Source organism: Vicia villosa, unplaced genomic scaffold (genome assembly GCF_029867415.1).
Source record: "Vicia villosa cultivar HV-30 ecotype Madison, WI unplaced genomic scaffold, Vvil1.0 ctg.000236F_1_1_1, whole genome shotgun sequence".
NCBI classification, from domain to species: Eukaryota; Viridiplantae; Streptophyta; class Magnoliopsida; order Fabales; family Fabaceae; genus Vicia; species Vicia villosa.
Window position 1 is genome coordinate 639015 of NW_026705089.1, and position 13548 is coordinate 652562.

A 13548-nucleotide genomic window follows, 5' to 3' on the forward strand; every position below is an offset into this window, starting at 1 on the left:
CGAGAATACCGCTAGTCAACTTCAGCATACCCAATTTAACACTAGTAGGAGTACTTTCGCACACTAAACTCAAGTCTCTGAATTGTTCAATCAAGTCCAATTCCTTCACCATTAGCTTAGACATATGCAAGGTCTTCCTACTCAATGCATCAGCCACGACGTTTGCCTTACCAGGATGGTAATTCAAACCAAAATCATAATCTTTAAGGAATTCTAACCACCTTCTCTGCCTCATATTCAACTCTTTCTGATCGAAGAGATACTTCAGACTCTTATGATCACTGAATACCTCAAATCTCGAACCATACAAATAGTGTCGCCACAACTTCAAAACAAACACCACAGCTGCCAACTCCAAATCATGAGTCGGATAATTCCTTTCATGCACTTTGAGTTGTCTCGACGCATAAGCGACCACTTGTTGATTCTGCATCAATACACCACCTAAACCCATCAGTGATGCGTCACAATAAATCACAAATGATTCTGTCGGATTCGGCAAAATCAAAATAGGAGCACTAGTCAACCTCCTCTTCAACTCTTGGAATCCTTCTTCACACTTGGCATCCCATATAAAGGCTTGTCCCTTCCTGGTCAGTTTAGTTAACGGTAATGCTAACTTTGAAAATCCTTCAATGAACTTTCTGTAATAACCTGCGAGACCAAGAAAACTACAAATTTCTGATACTGACTTTGGAGCTTCCCACTGGGACATAGCTTCTATCTTTGTAGGATCCACAGCAATACCATCCTTAGAAATCACATGTCCAAGAAAACTGACTTTCTCTAACCAGAATTCACACTTCGACAGTTTGGCAAAAAGTTGCTTCTCTTTCAACAGCTCTAACACAGTTCTGAGATGTTCCGCATGTTCTTCCTCATTCTTAGAATATATCAGGATATCATCTATAAATACCACCACGAACTTATCGAGATAAGGATGAAAGATCCTGTTCATATATTCCATAAAAACACCAGGTGCATTAGTAACCCCAAACGGCATTACTGAATACTCATAATGTCCATACCTCGTTCTAAAAGCAGTCTTCTGAATATCGTCATCTTTCACACGTATCTGATGATACCCAGACCTCAGATCAATCTTACTAAATACACATGCTCCAACCAATTGATCCATCAAATCATCAATCCTCGACAATGGATACCGATTCTTGATAGTGACCTTGTTCAATTGTCTGTAATCTACACACAGCCTCATTGAACCCTCTTTCTTCTTTACCAGTAACACAGGCGCACCCCACGGCGAAACACTAGGACGAATAAATTTCTTCTCAAGCAATTCCTTTAACTGCTTCTTCAGTTCAGCCAATTCAGACGGCGACATACGGTACGGTGCCATCGACACTGGACTAGTTCCCGGAACCAATTCAATAGAAAACTCCACTTCTCTTTCCGGTGGTAATTCATTCACATCTTCTGGAAAGACTTCTGGAAACTCACACACCACAGGCAATTCGCCACTCGCCACTTTCTCCTTTACATTCATCAATGCGAACAACATAAACACTGTTGCTCCATCTCCGATGGCTTCATTCACTTGTCTAGCTGTCATTCCCAGATCATCATTACTAACCTCTTCAGGAAAAATTACCGTCTTCGTAAAACAGTTGATATGAACACGGTTGAATTCCAACCAGTTCATTCCCAGGATTACATCAAGTTGTTTCAGCGAAAGGGACACTAAGTCCATCCCGAATTCTCTACCAAAAATGTCAACCGGACAATTCAAGCATGCAGACGAAGTTGTTACTGAACCCGACGCAGGAGTGTCAATAACCATACTTCCATTTATATCAGATATCTCAAGATTCAACCTCATAGCACAATCCAAAGAAATAAAAGAATGAGTTGCTCCAGTATCAATAATTGCAACTAAAGGTGTGCCATGAATGAAACACGTACCTTTAATCAACCTGTCCTCTGGAGTAGTCTCTGACCCGGTCAAAGCAAAAACCTTTCCTCCCGATTGGTTCTTCTTCGGCTTAGGACAATTAGGACTGATGTGACCCTCTTCACCACAGTTGTAGCAAGTCACAACCCTCTTCTTGCAGTCAGCAGCAATATGACCCACTTGGTCACACTTGTAACACTTCTTCTGATCAAGCTTGCATTCATTCCTAGGATGCCCCATCTCACCACAATTGTAACATCTGATACGAGTACTGGAATCTCCCCCACTGGGTTTCTTCCAATCAGTAGGTTTACCGCGACCATATGGCTTACCTCTATCCATATGTTTCTTTCCTTTTCTGTCAACCAACTCGCGAGAGTGAGATGACCTTAGCTTAATGTTATCTTCCTCAAAAATCCTGCTACAATCCACCAGATCAACAAATCTCCGGATTCTCTGGTACCTGATACCTTGCTTGATCTCATCACGAAGACCATTCTCAAATTTGACACATTTCGATAACTCACTGGCTTCATCATCATTGTAATGCACATAGTACTTTGCCAGTTCCACAAACTTAGCAGCATACTCCGGCACCGACATATTGCGTTGAACCAGTGCCAGAAATTCAACTTCCTTTCTGCCCCTGACATCTTCAGGAAAATACCTCCTCAAAAATTCCCTCCTGAATACAGTCCAGGTAATTGCTGTACCACCAGCATCCAACTCAGCTCTAGTTGACATCCACCAATCATCAGCTTCCTCGGACAACATGTGAGTGCCATATCTCACCTTGAGATTCTCAGCACAGTCAATGACTCTGAAAATCCTCTCGATCTCCTTAAGCCATTTCTGAGCACCCTCGGGATCATGCGTGCCCTTGAACAATGGAGGATTGTTCCTCTGAAAATTCCCCAACTGTCTTTCAGCACCAATCCCAGCCCCTATAGCATTTCCTCCAAGCACACCAGCAATCATGCCCAGAGCCTCAGCGATAGCATCATCGTTTCTTCCTCCTCTTCCAGCCATTGTTCTCCTTAACACAAACAATCCAGTCAGAACAAAAGTATCGACAATAACTCGTATTAATCGCATACACAGGAAAAACTGACACTAAGACGCAAAGACTCTGGTCACAACGACCGACTATGCTCTGATACCACTATTGTAACACCCCTCTAATAACCCGCGGCAGTTAAATAATTATTAATCAGAGTAAACATGCAAGAGGTGTCACAATTCATAAAATGAAGAAAACACACGTTGGTACATATCATGCATCCACTGAAAACATCTGTAATTATAACTCATTAAGCAAAACATTTTACACAGCGGAATTAATTCATCAAGTCAACATTCATCAATAATGTATCAGACTTCAAACATCATAAACAAATACAAATAGAGTTAAAATCAAAACTCTAAAAACAAAGCATTCCCAGTGTTACATTTATCAGAGCATGACACCGACACAATACTAAAAACTGACTTGTGAGCTAATCCTCACCAAGTCACGCCGCTATCCTCAATCTGAAAAATGACAACAAGTAAGGGTGAGTCTCATCACAGTTAACCAATGTTATTGCATCATAAATAATAACATTTCATAGTTATATCATTCACCCAATTGTTTCATATCCAGACAAAACGTCATTCACACATCCACAGATAAACAGACAAGTCATCATATAACATATATCATCATGCTATAAACAAATCATGCACATGTATGAAACTGACACTATGCATGTGGTACCAAATCATCACCAGTGGAAATCATCCACCGACCGATCTATCATCATCCAGATACGGCCCTGCCAGCACAAATTCCGCACAATGGGAATTCTGCCATTCACTGAAATCCTCTCATCATCTAGGATTCAGTCCTCATCAATGTTTATGAATGCATGTAACATATATATATATAACATACTTTCATCATCATACTATGAGTAGCATCATCTATACTCATTTCATCATCATCATCATCATTATTAAGCATGTTCATATATACATTCACATCATTCAAATACAATTAAACCATCAGTAAACCAAACTATCACACTATAAGGTCCACTCATCCTCAAACGACACACAAAACAGGCCTACAGATCGAAAGTTATGCGTCATTAAACTTTCCAGAAAAATCACAACACAGGAATTTGCACTCACAGCGACCATACGCGTATCATAATGCCCATACGCATCTATACGCGTATCACTAGGTTCCATACGCGTATCATACGCATTTCAACAGACCAGGTTTTGCCCAAAAGCAACCTCATACGCGTATCAGTCTTGCCCTACGCGTATCACCAGAATAATTTTCCTCTTTCAAAATTTCCATACGCGTATGAGCATCCTCATACGCTCCTCATACGCAAATCACCAGCACAGGGTGTTTGGGACAGGGCAGCTGCGTATTATACGCGTATAGCCCCTTGGGAGTGTCCCCCATACGCGTATGACCTCATCCCATACGCGTATGGCACTGTTTCATACGCGAAACACCAGAAAATGCCCAGCACCTGCAACTTCGTAACAGTCCAAAACCCACTCGTTTCTACTCATACCAGTCCACGATTTTGAGTCTAAAAACCAGAAAATTCACATCTAAACAGCATACGAATTCATCCACAACCACAGTATATGATTCCATAATCAATTTCATTCATCATACCCTAAATCTATCAGTCATTAGGGATTAACAGTCCAAATTTCAATGATGAACACAAATAACAAATTCAGAATATAGAATCAATGGATCCAACCATACTCCTAATCCATACTATCACCTATAATATGATAAAAGAGATTAAACGGAGAGTCTCCCCTTACCTCAGATAAAAGTCTTGGTTCTTGGTCTCTCCCTCTACAGTTCTCCTTCACGTTCCTTGTTCCCAATTCTGTTCTTTCACGTTCTTTCTTTCTTTCCCCAATTCCCAATTCTGATTATTTTATGAAAAATAATATTAAATTAGTAAGGGCTTTACCACACCACACCCCCTTCTTCTTACTAATCTCACACATGGCCCAAATGCCATCAACCATCATTTTCCCATTATTTTAATAAAATCCATAATAATAATTATTAATCTAATATTCAAATTAAATTAAAAAATTAAAATTATACGGGTGTTACAAAACATGGTTCCCCATTTTCTAATTTTTTGATGATTATAATGCACCTCTTAAGGAAGTGGTGAAAGAAGCAACAAACATATGTTTAGACACATAAAGGAGTCTATTCATTGCCATAGGTATCATCACCCCTTGTGATAATTTTCTTGATCTTATCCATATCATGGGCTATGTTCTAACATATTTGAAAACTTTGTTGATCTTTGTGTCTTTTACTTCTTCTAATCTTCTTCTTCCTTGATTAATGGGCCATCCTGAAGTACTCCATGTTTGACGAGAACATTTATTTCTCTGAGCGCAATATAGATGATATTATGGTTGGTTGATTCTAAAACTTAATTCTTTGTATAAATGTTGAATGTTGCTAAGATTTTGGTGATCATTGCTTCATAAGGAAGTCTGGTCGGCTGGTCCGCTTTAGACCGAATTAGGTGGTGAAAAATTCCTTCCACCTAAATTAGTGGAATCCCTTGGGTTAAAAGCTAGAGGGGTACATCATCTTCTTTAAATACATAACTATGGTTCACATTTCTTTGATAAAGGATTATAGTTTGAAGGTAATGGATGATGCACACCTTTGATTTTAAGTTGGTTGATTTGAAAGTGACTTTTATTTCACCATGGAATTGATATAAAGGTTGATTATGGTTGTAGAGTGTTTTAAGTTCCTAAATCCCACGGGTCTCTCATGGGTGTAGGATTTTAACTCAAATGGTAACTAAAAAAAATGAAGGTTCAATGAAACACAAGAAAAAGGGTTTTGAATTGGGTTTCTAGAATTAAATCTTTTCAAACTCCCGAACTTCAAACAATACTCATGCATAAAGTAAACTAAAATAATTAAAGACACAAGTATTTTTATCCTGGATCACCGTTAACTAGGTAAGTCTAGTCCACCCACCACAATGATTTTTCCTTATCAATAAGGACTTAATCCAATAATTAATTTCATGATCACAACCATAAAGACCACCCTTCGATGTCTTCTCAAGGATCCTGACTAAACCTTTACACCCTCAAGGAATTACAACTCAAAGAAAAACCGTCAATGACATCTAGAGTATTCTAACTAAACTTAGTTACTCAAGGAAAACCTCAATAACAACTGTTACTGACTTCTTAAGGATTATGATCTAACCTGGTCCCTCTAGGAAATTAATTTGTATACATGATTGCTTCTACAAAAAGATGATTACAAAAAGATATCATATTTTTTAAAAGAAGAAAGAGTAATTCCCATCGCATGTGAATAGAAAAGTAGCACTTGGGATTCACATGGTTGGTTATTTTTGGAGACCAAATCATATCTAATTTTAAACCATTAAAATGGTTTGGATTTATAATCATAACCGCATTTCAAATCAAAAGGCTATTAACTCGGTTATGGGTACACATCCATTTTCTTACAACTCCGGTTTAAACTAGTAGTTTTAAGAAAAAATAGTCTTAAACTGGTAATTTATAAATTTGGATAAAAACCACTTTGTTTTTTTGTTTGAAAATCAAATTATTTTTAAAACTGATATTTATCCAGTTTTAATTTATTTAAAAACTGATTATTTTTTAAATTTTGTTCTTAAGACCCAATTTTTACAACAACAAAAATCATATATTTAAAATCGGTTTTATTAATTATGATATTTTTAATTTTGACATACTTTGGCGATATTTTGGTCAAAATTTCTTGCTATACTTCAATTATGTTAGCATGAGAAATCCAAACAATATATTTCAAAAAGGATACAAGTTTCAAACAAATACAGATCAAGCATAATACATTTTCCGAGGGCAATGTCCATTCCATCAACAACATCGTCGGTGCCTAAAACATGACTCCAAACTGCAAGTAAAAAAACACAGTCCTTCATATTCTAATTCAAAACAAAATAAAACAAATAGTCAAGCAAGCAAATAATGGTTATTGCTTGGAAAAGCTTGATTTACTTTGAGAACACTCCTATAAATAATCCCATTTCACCTTGGACGAGAAAGGGATATAACCTCGGTTACCCAGGCAAGGTAACGAAGGTCGACATGAAAATCAACCATTTTACCCATCTGTTTTTGAATAATAGAGGGTAAAGTGGCACTGGTAATGCGTTCGATCCCCAACAACTGTATTTTTTGAATTTTCAAAACTGCGTTACTTTTACCCTGATTTTTGTTAAAAATCAAAGGGGTATAGTACATTTGCATAAATTAAATTTAACCTGTTTTTTTCGTTTTAATTTTCAAAGCATCAAATTTGTTGACAAATTCTAGGTTGTCAGCTCAACCAAGGGAACATATAGTATTTTTTTTTAAAAAAAAAATTAAAATGTAACGCATCTGTGGTTTACACCTCGGTTTTTTGTTAGGTGAGGTGAAAGTTCCGTCTTAAAATGTATCATTTGTAGTAGTGCAACAATATTGATCATAAGTCATAACCTATGGTAGCTCCAAACACAATATTACATTCATAACAACCAAACTAAAATACAAAACAAAACAATAGAGCAAATTAGCCAACAATAAGTATTATTTTTGGCTAGTAATATTGCATTAGCTTCAGTTTTAATCCATATACATTTACTATTCATAAACTCAAGATCACTCATCATTACATTATAGGTGGTAGGTAGCCATGAACATAATTTGTGTGGTTGCAATAGTATATTTAACTTAAAATGGAAAGTGGCGTGGTTTTATTGCTCCTTTCATATATCCAGAACTGGAGTGAAAGAATTAGTGGCCACAAGTATGTTCTTATTTAGGTAGGACTTAGTTAGGTTGAAAATGGATACACAAGCAAGTATATATGATATATGATCGAATCGAGTTTCGTTATGGATTCTATAGTGATGATGTTAAAACAAGTAAATAAAAATGCCAAGGTACCATAACTCATGTGATAGCTTTAACGACTAAATATATGTTTAAAATTCTTACCAAACAAAACTTGATTCAAATTGCAATTACCAAATTCAGACATACTGAACATGATTAGAGTAGATTGTGATTTTTAACCTCACATAGATTTTTTTATAAAAAAATTAGACTAAGAAGCAAATAGTCCATGTTTGGTACACAAGTGATATATTGCCCCTAAACTCATAACACCTGAACAAGTCAAGAAAGGAGTTCGAAATTTGATGCATTTGAAATTGCTAGAACAACTTCGAGAAGAAACTTATAGTAGAGCAAATTTATAGTGGAATTTGGGATTAGGGAACGTCACAAATTTGAGCAAAACCTTGAAGCCGTGGTGAAAAAAATGGTAGAGGATAAGCTTTGAATAAGGAAAAAAGATGAGTTATGATTAGGGGAAATGTGTCTACCTGAAAACGTGATGCAACTGAGAAGGAAAATCTCTTGAGGTTGAAGATGAAGCGAAATACGCTCTCTGAAATTTGAAATAAAATTGAATTTGAAAGGTCAAATTTGGAACCAGATGGACTTTGGGCTTTTGGATAATAATCAGATCCAAAAATAAAATATGGTTGGATAACCAACCATTTAAAAATTATTCGGTTGATAGCCATTTCATTATATTCGGATATTTAAAATGGATTTGGGCCTTGGATATTTTGCACATCCTTAGGTAGCATAAGATAATCTTAACTCTGCTAAGGGAAGCAGTAGATCCCATTCTTAAGTGAATACATATTACCATGTGTTCGAGGCCGGTCAAAAGCTCTGCAAAATTGGCCAAACAGTCTAAGACTAAATGAGAAGGGTTTTAACCGTCCATCATATATGCTCAGTCACTCGTCATAACATGTATCCATTCATCTCCTCTATCAAAATTACACCTCTCTTTCCTTTTGTAGTGTTAAACCTTCCAGGTACCCCCTCGATCCACCGCATCGAAGGCTCGTACCACAATACGGAAAATATCTTTATATTACTGATTTTCTGTTCCACATCGAAATACCATCTAAATTTATTTTAAATAAATAATTCTATATCCGCACCCATAATAATAAAATAATATTTAAGAAATCCAAAATTGTATATCAATGAAGGATGAACTACATGATGGTCATGTCGTGTAAATCAAGAAAACTTCATATTAGAAAGAAGAATCGGCGAGTTCAAAAATGATGGCAGCTAGACAAAACCCGTGAGGTATATTTGATGCGCGTTGGCCTAAATATTGAAAGCTTTAATTTTCCGCAAACATCGAACGTGTGCCCAATTTCTCACTTTTGTTGGAGAAACAGATGGATTTACACTAAAATAATTTGAGTGTTATTGCGTCGCTATTAAGGAACAAGCTTTTATCAATGAGCGGCGAAATAGAACATCATTAATAAAATGGAGAATAAAAAATCTATCATATATTAACATTATAAATTATTTAGCAACGTCTAACCCCACGTGACACGACCTCAATTTACGTGTTTTTCCACACACAAAATGAGACGAAGAACCGAATTAAAATGGTTTTGAAATTGCAGGATCAAGTAGAAAGAAATTTTGATATCGGGACTAAAATCAAATAGAAAAATATTTAGAAAAGAACATTAGATATTTATAAATTTGATAAGAGAAAAATCTGGTTTAAAAATTATATTATTGAAGTCGGGTGTGTGATTAGTCAAACAATTTTACAAGTTTAGATGCGGATTGCAAGAATATCAAAGAAACGGTTGTGAGGGTATTAATTTAAAAAAAAGAAAATATTTTAATCTCCATTTTGCACTAGATATTAATTTGATGATTTTGAATTGAAAGAATAATTTATTTAAAATAAATTAAGTTGATTTTGAATAGAAAGAATAATTTATTTAAAGAATATTAAGTTGATTTTGAATAGAAAGAATAATTTATTTAAAGAATATTAAGTTGATTTTGAATAGAAAGAATAAGTTGAAGAATATTAAGTTGATTTTGAATAGAAAGAATAATTGATTTAAAAAATATTAAGTTGATTTAGAATGGTTAGAAATACATAGGCGTGAGAAAAGAAGTAGTGAGGGGGCATGCATGAATGATAAACAATATGGAAGCAGCCGATGATGATAAACAAAACAATATATGGGTTGAATGATAAAGAAGATTGTTAGATAGGGTAAATTATATAGTTCCATACCCCCTTATTGATGCATGGTTATAGGAAGAAATGAAGCAGTAAAGATAGTATAAGGTTATAGGAGGAAGAAATGAAGCAGTAAAGTAAAGATAGAATAAGGGGTGTTTGATTGATTGATGATGTTAGAGGAATTGAAAGAAAGAAAAAGGTGAGTTAGTTTGAGGAATAAGAAAAGTGTTTGGTAATACTTGGGATGTTAATAGCTTCCTCAATGATTAATTGATGCTAATAGGAAGAAGTGAAGCACAGTAGGGGGTGGTCTTAGATTGATGAGGAAGAAGTGAAGCACAGCAAGGGGGTGGTCTTAAATTGCCGAAGCAGTAACAAATTCAAAGTAAAGAAGACGAGAGAGAATTTTGTAGATGTTGTTGTTGTTGTAGTATTAGTAATAAGAGAAGAGAAAAGGAACAGTGGTCGAGTGCTTTACCCTGTAAGTTGAAGTTCAAAATGGAAGGAATTGTGTACTGATTGAAGTCCCACATTGGGAAACAAAGGAAGAAACAGAGAAAATGTGTAATATAAAAAGCAAAGCCAGAGAAGGTAATAAGCATACCTTTCTCGGCCTTTTGGCTAAGATCAAGTGTAGTATCTGTTCTTATCAGTTTAATATCTGATATGTGGGCCAATGGTCCACACGATATTAAATTTATTTCTTGAGGGGGAGAGTCCACCACAGTAGCTTGCTACTGGGCCTCTCGCGTGTCGCTCTTGCGTTGCACTATAGCAATTGCTGGCGCACCCCACCAATTCAAGTTTAATTTTTTTCTGTAATTTTTATTATCTTCCAAAATTTATTTTATTTGTTTTTATTAGTAACATCCTGATATCGTGAAACAAAACTCTCTTGATTGGCTATATGTTTTTATCTCAAATTGCAAAGTCTACTCCCGATGTGGGATTAATACCACTGTGGTTCCTTATAAAATTTCTTTAGTGTAGAACTCATGGATGATGGATGTTAATGAAATTATAAATACTCAAAATATAAGAGTAAAATAATATTCTGGATCTTAATAGTGGATGATGGATGGATGTTAACGAAATTATAAACACTCAAAATGTTAAATAATATTCTAAAACATTACTCATGGACTCTTAATAGTAGAGCTCATGGATGAAATTATAAATTACTCAAAATATATGAGTAAAATAATATTCTAAAACATAACTCATGGATCTTAATAGTAGAACTCATGGATGAAATTAAAAATACTCAAAATATAAGACTAACATAACTCATAGATCTTAATAGTAAAATAATTTTCTGCGATATTATTCATTCATGAAAATTCAAGCGAGCGACATTAGATATTAGACTGTCTAGTCATCTTACACTCTACAATTCGATCATACCGTGTGAAAGTCGATACCGTGGCTCCAATTGTGTACTGTGTATTCATTGTCTCCAGCAGGTGGAAATAATAGAAATCGATTTCTTCTATTAAAACCTTAAAGAAAGGAATAAATAAATAATACAAGAAAATGATGAAATGAATTTGGTTCTGAAAAATTTGAGCTCTTTTTCTTATCTTCTTTATGTTTTAGTAAGTCTTAAGAATTAATTTGTTTATAAAATATTTTAATGAAGTGAATTTCTATCAATTCTAGTTTTTATACAAAGAATGAAAAGTAAAATGCCGCAAGGCAAATAATATCAATCGTCATGATAATGCACAACACAAGTGCAGAGGTTCTATAAGGGGACCAATATCATAACTACATCTGATGAAATGTTTGATTGACAATAAATATGTGTATAGCTAAATATTGATTGATGATTCACAAATTGTCAAAGATATTTTTTGACCCATCTTAATCACATTAACTTGTTTAACACTTTTTTGGCTATTTTGGTGATGGATGTTGGGTAGAATACGAGTGTGTAGAATTCTCTAGAAGGGGATGTTGGATATGCCTTTTTCCAAAAACCAACTTCAAAACATTTTCTTTGAAATCTGAGTTTTTAAAAAGATTTGCAAAGAATTTTACAAAATATGCGCTTTGATTGCTTTTAAGATTTGCACTGTAGCTAGAAAGTATTATGAAAATAACAGATGAAGATGGTAGACAAGCAATGCGTAAAAGGCCGCTTGCCGCTAAGATTTTCTCTCGGCCCGCTGCAACTAAAGAAGTTAAGGAGGCACCACGCAGAAAATGATAGTTAAACAAACAAAAACATAATCCCTCAGTTCCTTTTTAAGTGTCATTTTAGAAGAATTATTTTGTTCCTATTTAAGTGTCGTTTTATAATTTAATGTTATAATTTGTCAATTATACTCTTATTTTCTCAATAACTCCACCTCACATTTTTCAATTAATTATTGGAAAAAGAGTGTTTGAATGAATTTATTTGGAAAGAAAAAATAAATAAGGGTATGATAGGAAAAGTAACTCTAACAATCCACTATCTTGGTTGAAGAGCATTTTGCTAAAATGACACTTAAAATGGAACAGAGAGAGTAATTCCTTAAGCCAAATAGACCTTAAGGAACACACTCAATCTCTTATTTTGTTAAACAAGCTACTATCTTTAAAAAGGAAGTCAATTGTTACTTTTTACTAACATCCAAGCATCCACCACTGCTTGAGTGCTAATAAAGCAATCCCCTTACATAGGAGGGGAAACGCCATATCCCTCTCCGACGTTCATTTTATCCAAGTTTGAATGGAAAAGGTTTTGAAGACTAGTGAAGTGGTGTGTTTTCCATTTTAACTAAGGGAGATGGTTGATAAGTTCACGTGTGTGGAACACGACGTGGCATGTGGTATGCCGTTGGATGGATCTGGGTAATCAGCATGACATTCTCACGAGCGTTTTTTCTACTATTGTCAGTTTTTCTTTATGTGTTAGTAAGTATTAAGAATAAATCTCTTTATAAAATATTTTAATGAAGTGAATTTTTACAAGAGCTTTTCTTTTTACAAATATGAACAGAGAACACCTAAAATCTTTGGCGAGAGAAAAATAAGTTGAGGTTATTATAAATATTTGCACTTCATAAACACATTTTATGTGTATTTGGTAGATTTGTGATAAAGTTTGGTTGATTTCAGTTTTGTAATTCTTACGTTTGATGTTAGGAAGAAAAATTAGATTTAGATTTTACATGATGATACTTGTCATACAACTTTTTTTAGTCTTAAACTTATTTATTTTAAAATTTTAGCCTGAGTTGTTAATATATTTAAAGATCTTTTATTTAGTAGTAATGTCTTTAAATAAATAATTTAAAACCATTTATATTATTTATATTATGTTTCATTTTGAAATTTAACATGATATTTAGCATATATTAAATTTAATATTATGATACCCACTTCAATACCGGTTTATATGAAGAATGGAGAGTAAAATTTTGCAATGCAAATAATATCAATCATATTGATAATGTACGACACAAATTCAGAGATTCTATAAGGG

The 13548-nt window shown here is 34.6% G+C and overlaps 1 non-coding gene across 1 annotated transcript; it reads left to right on the forward strand.

Moving 5' to 3' along the window:
* Positions 1-10676: 10676 nt before the first annotated feature.
* On the forward strand, positions 10677-10871 carry LOC131625768 (U2 spliceosomal RNA). The gene has a single exon (XR_009290945.1). It is a non-coding gene; the product is annotated as a U2 spliceosomal RNA (small nuclear RNA).
* Positions 10872-13548: the final 2677 nt, after the last annotated feature.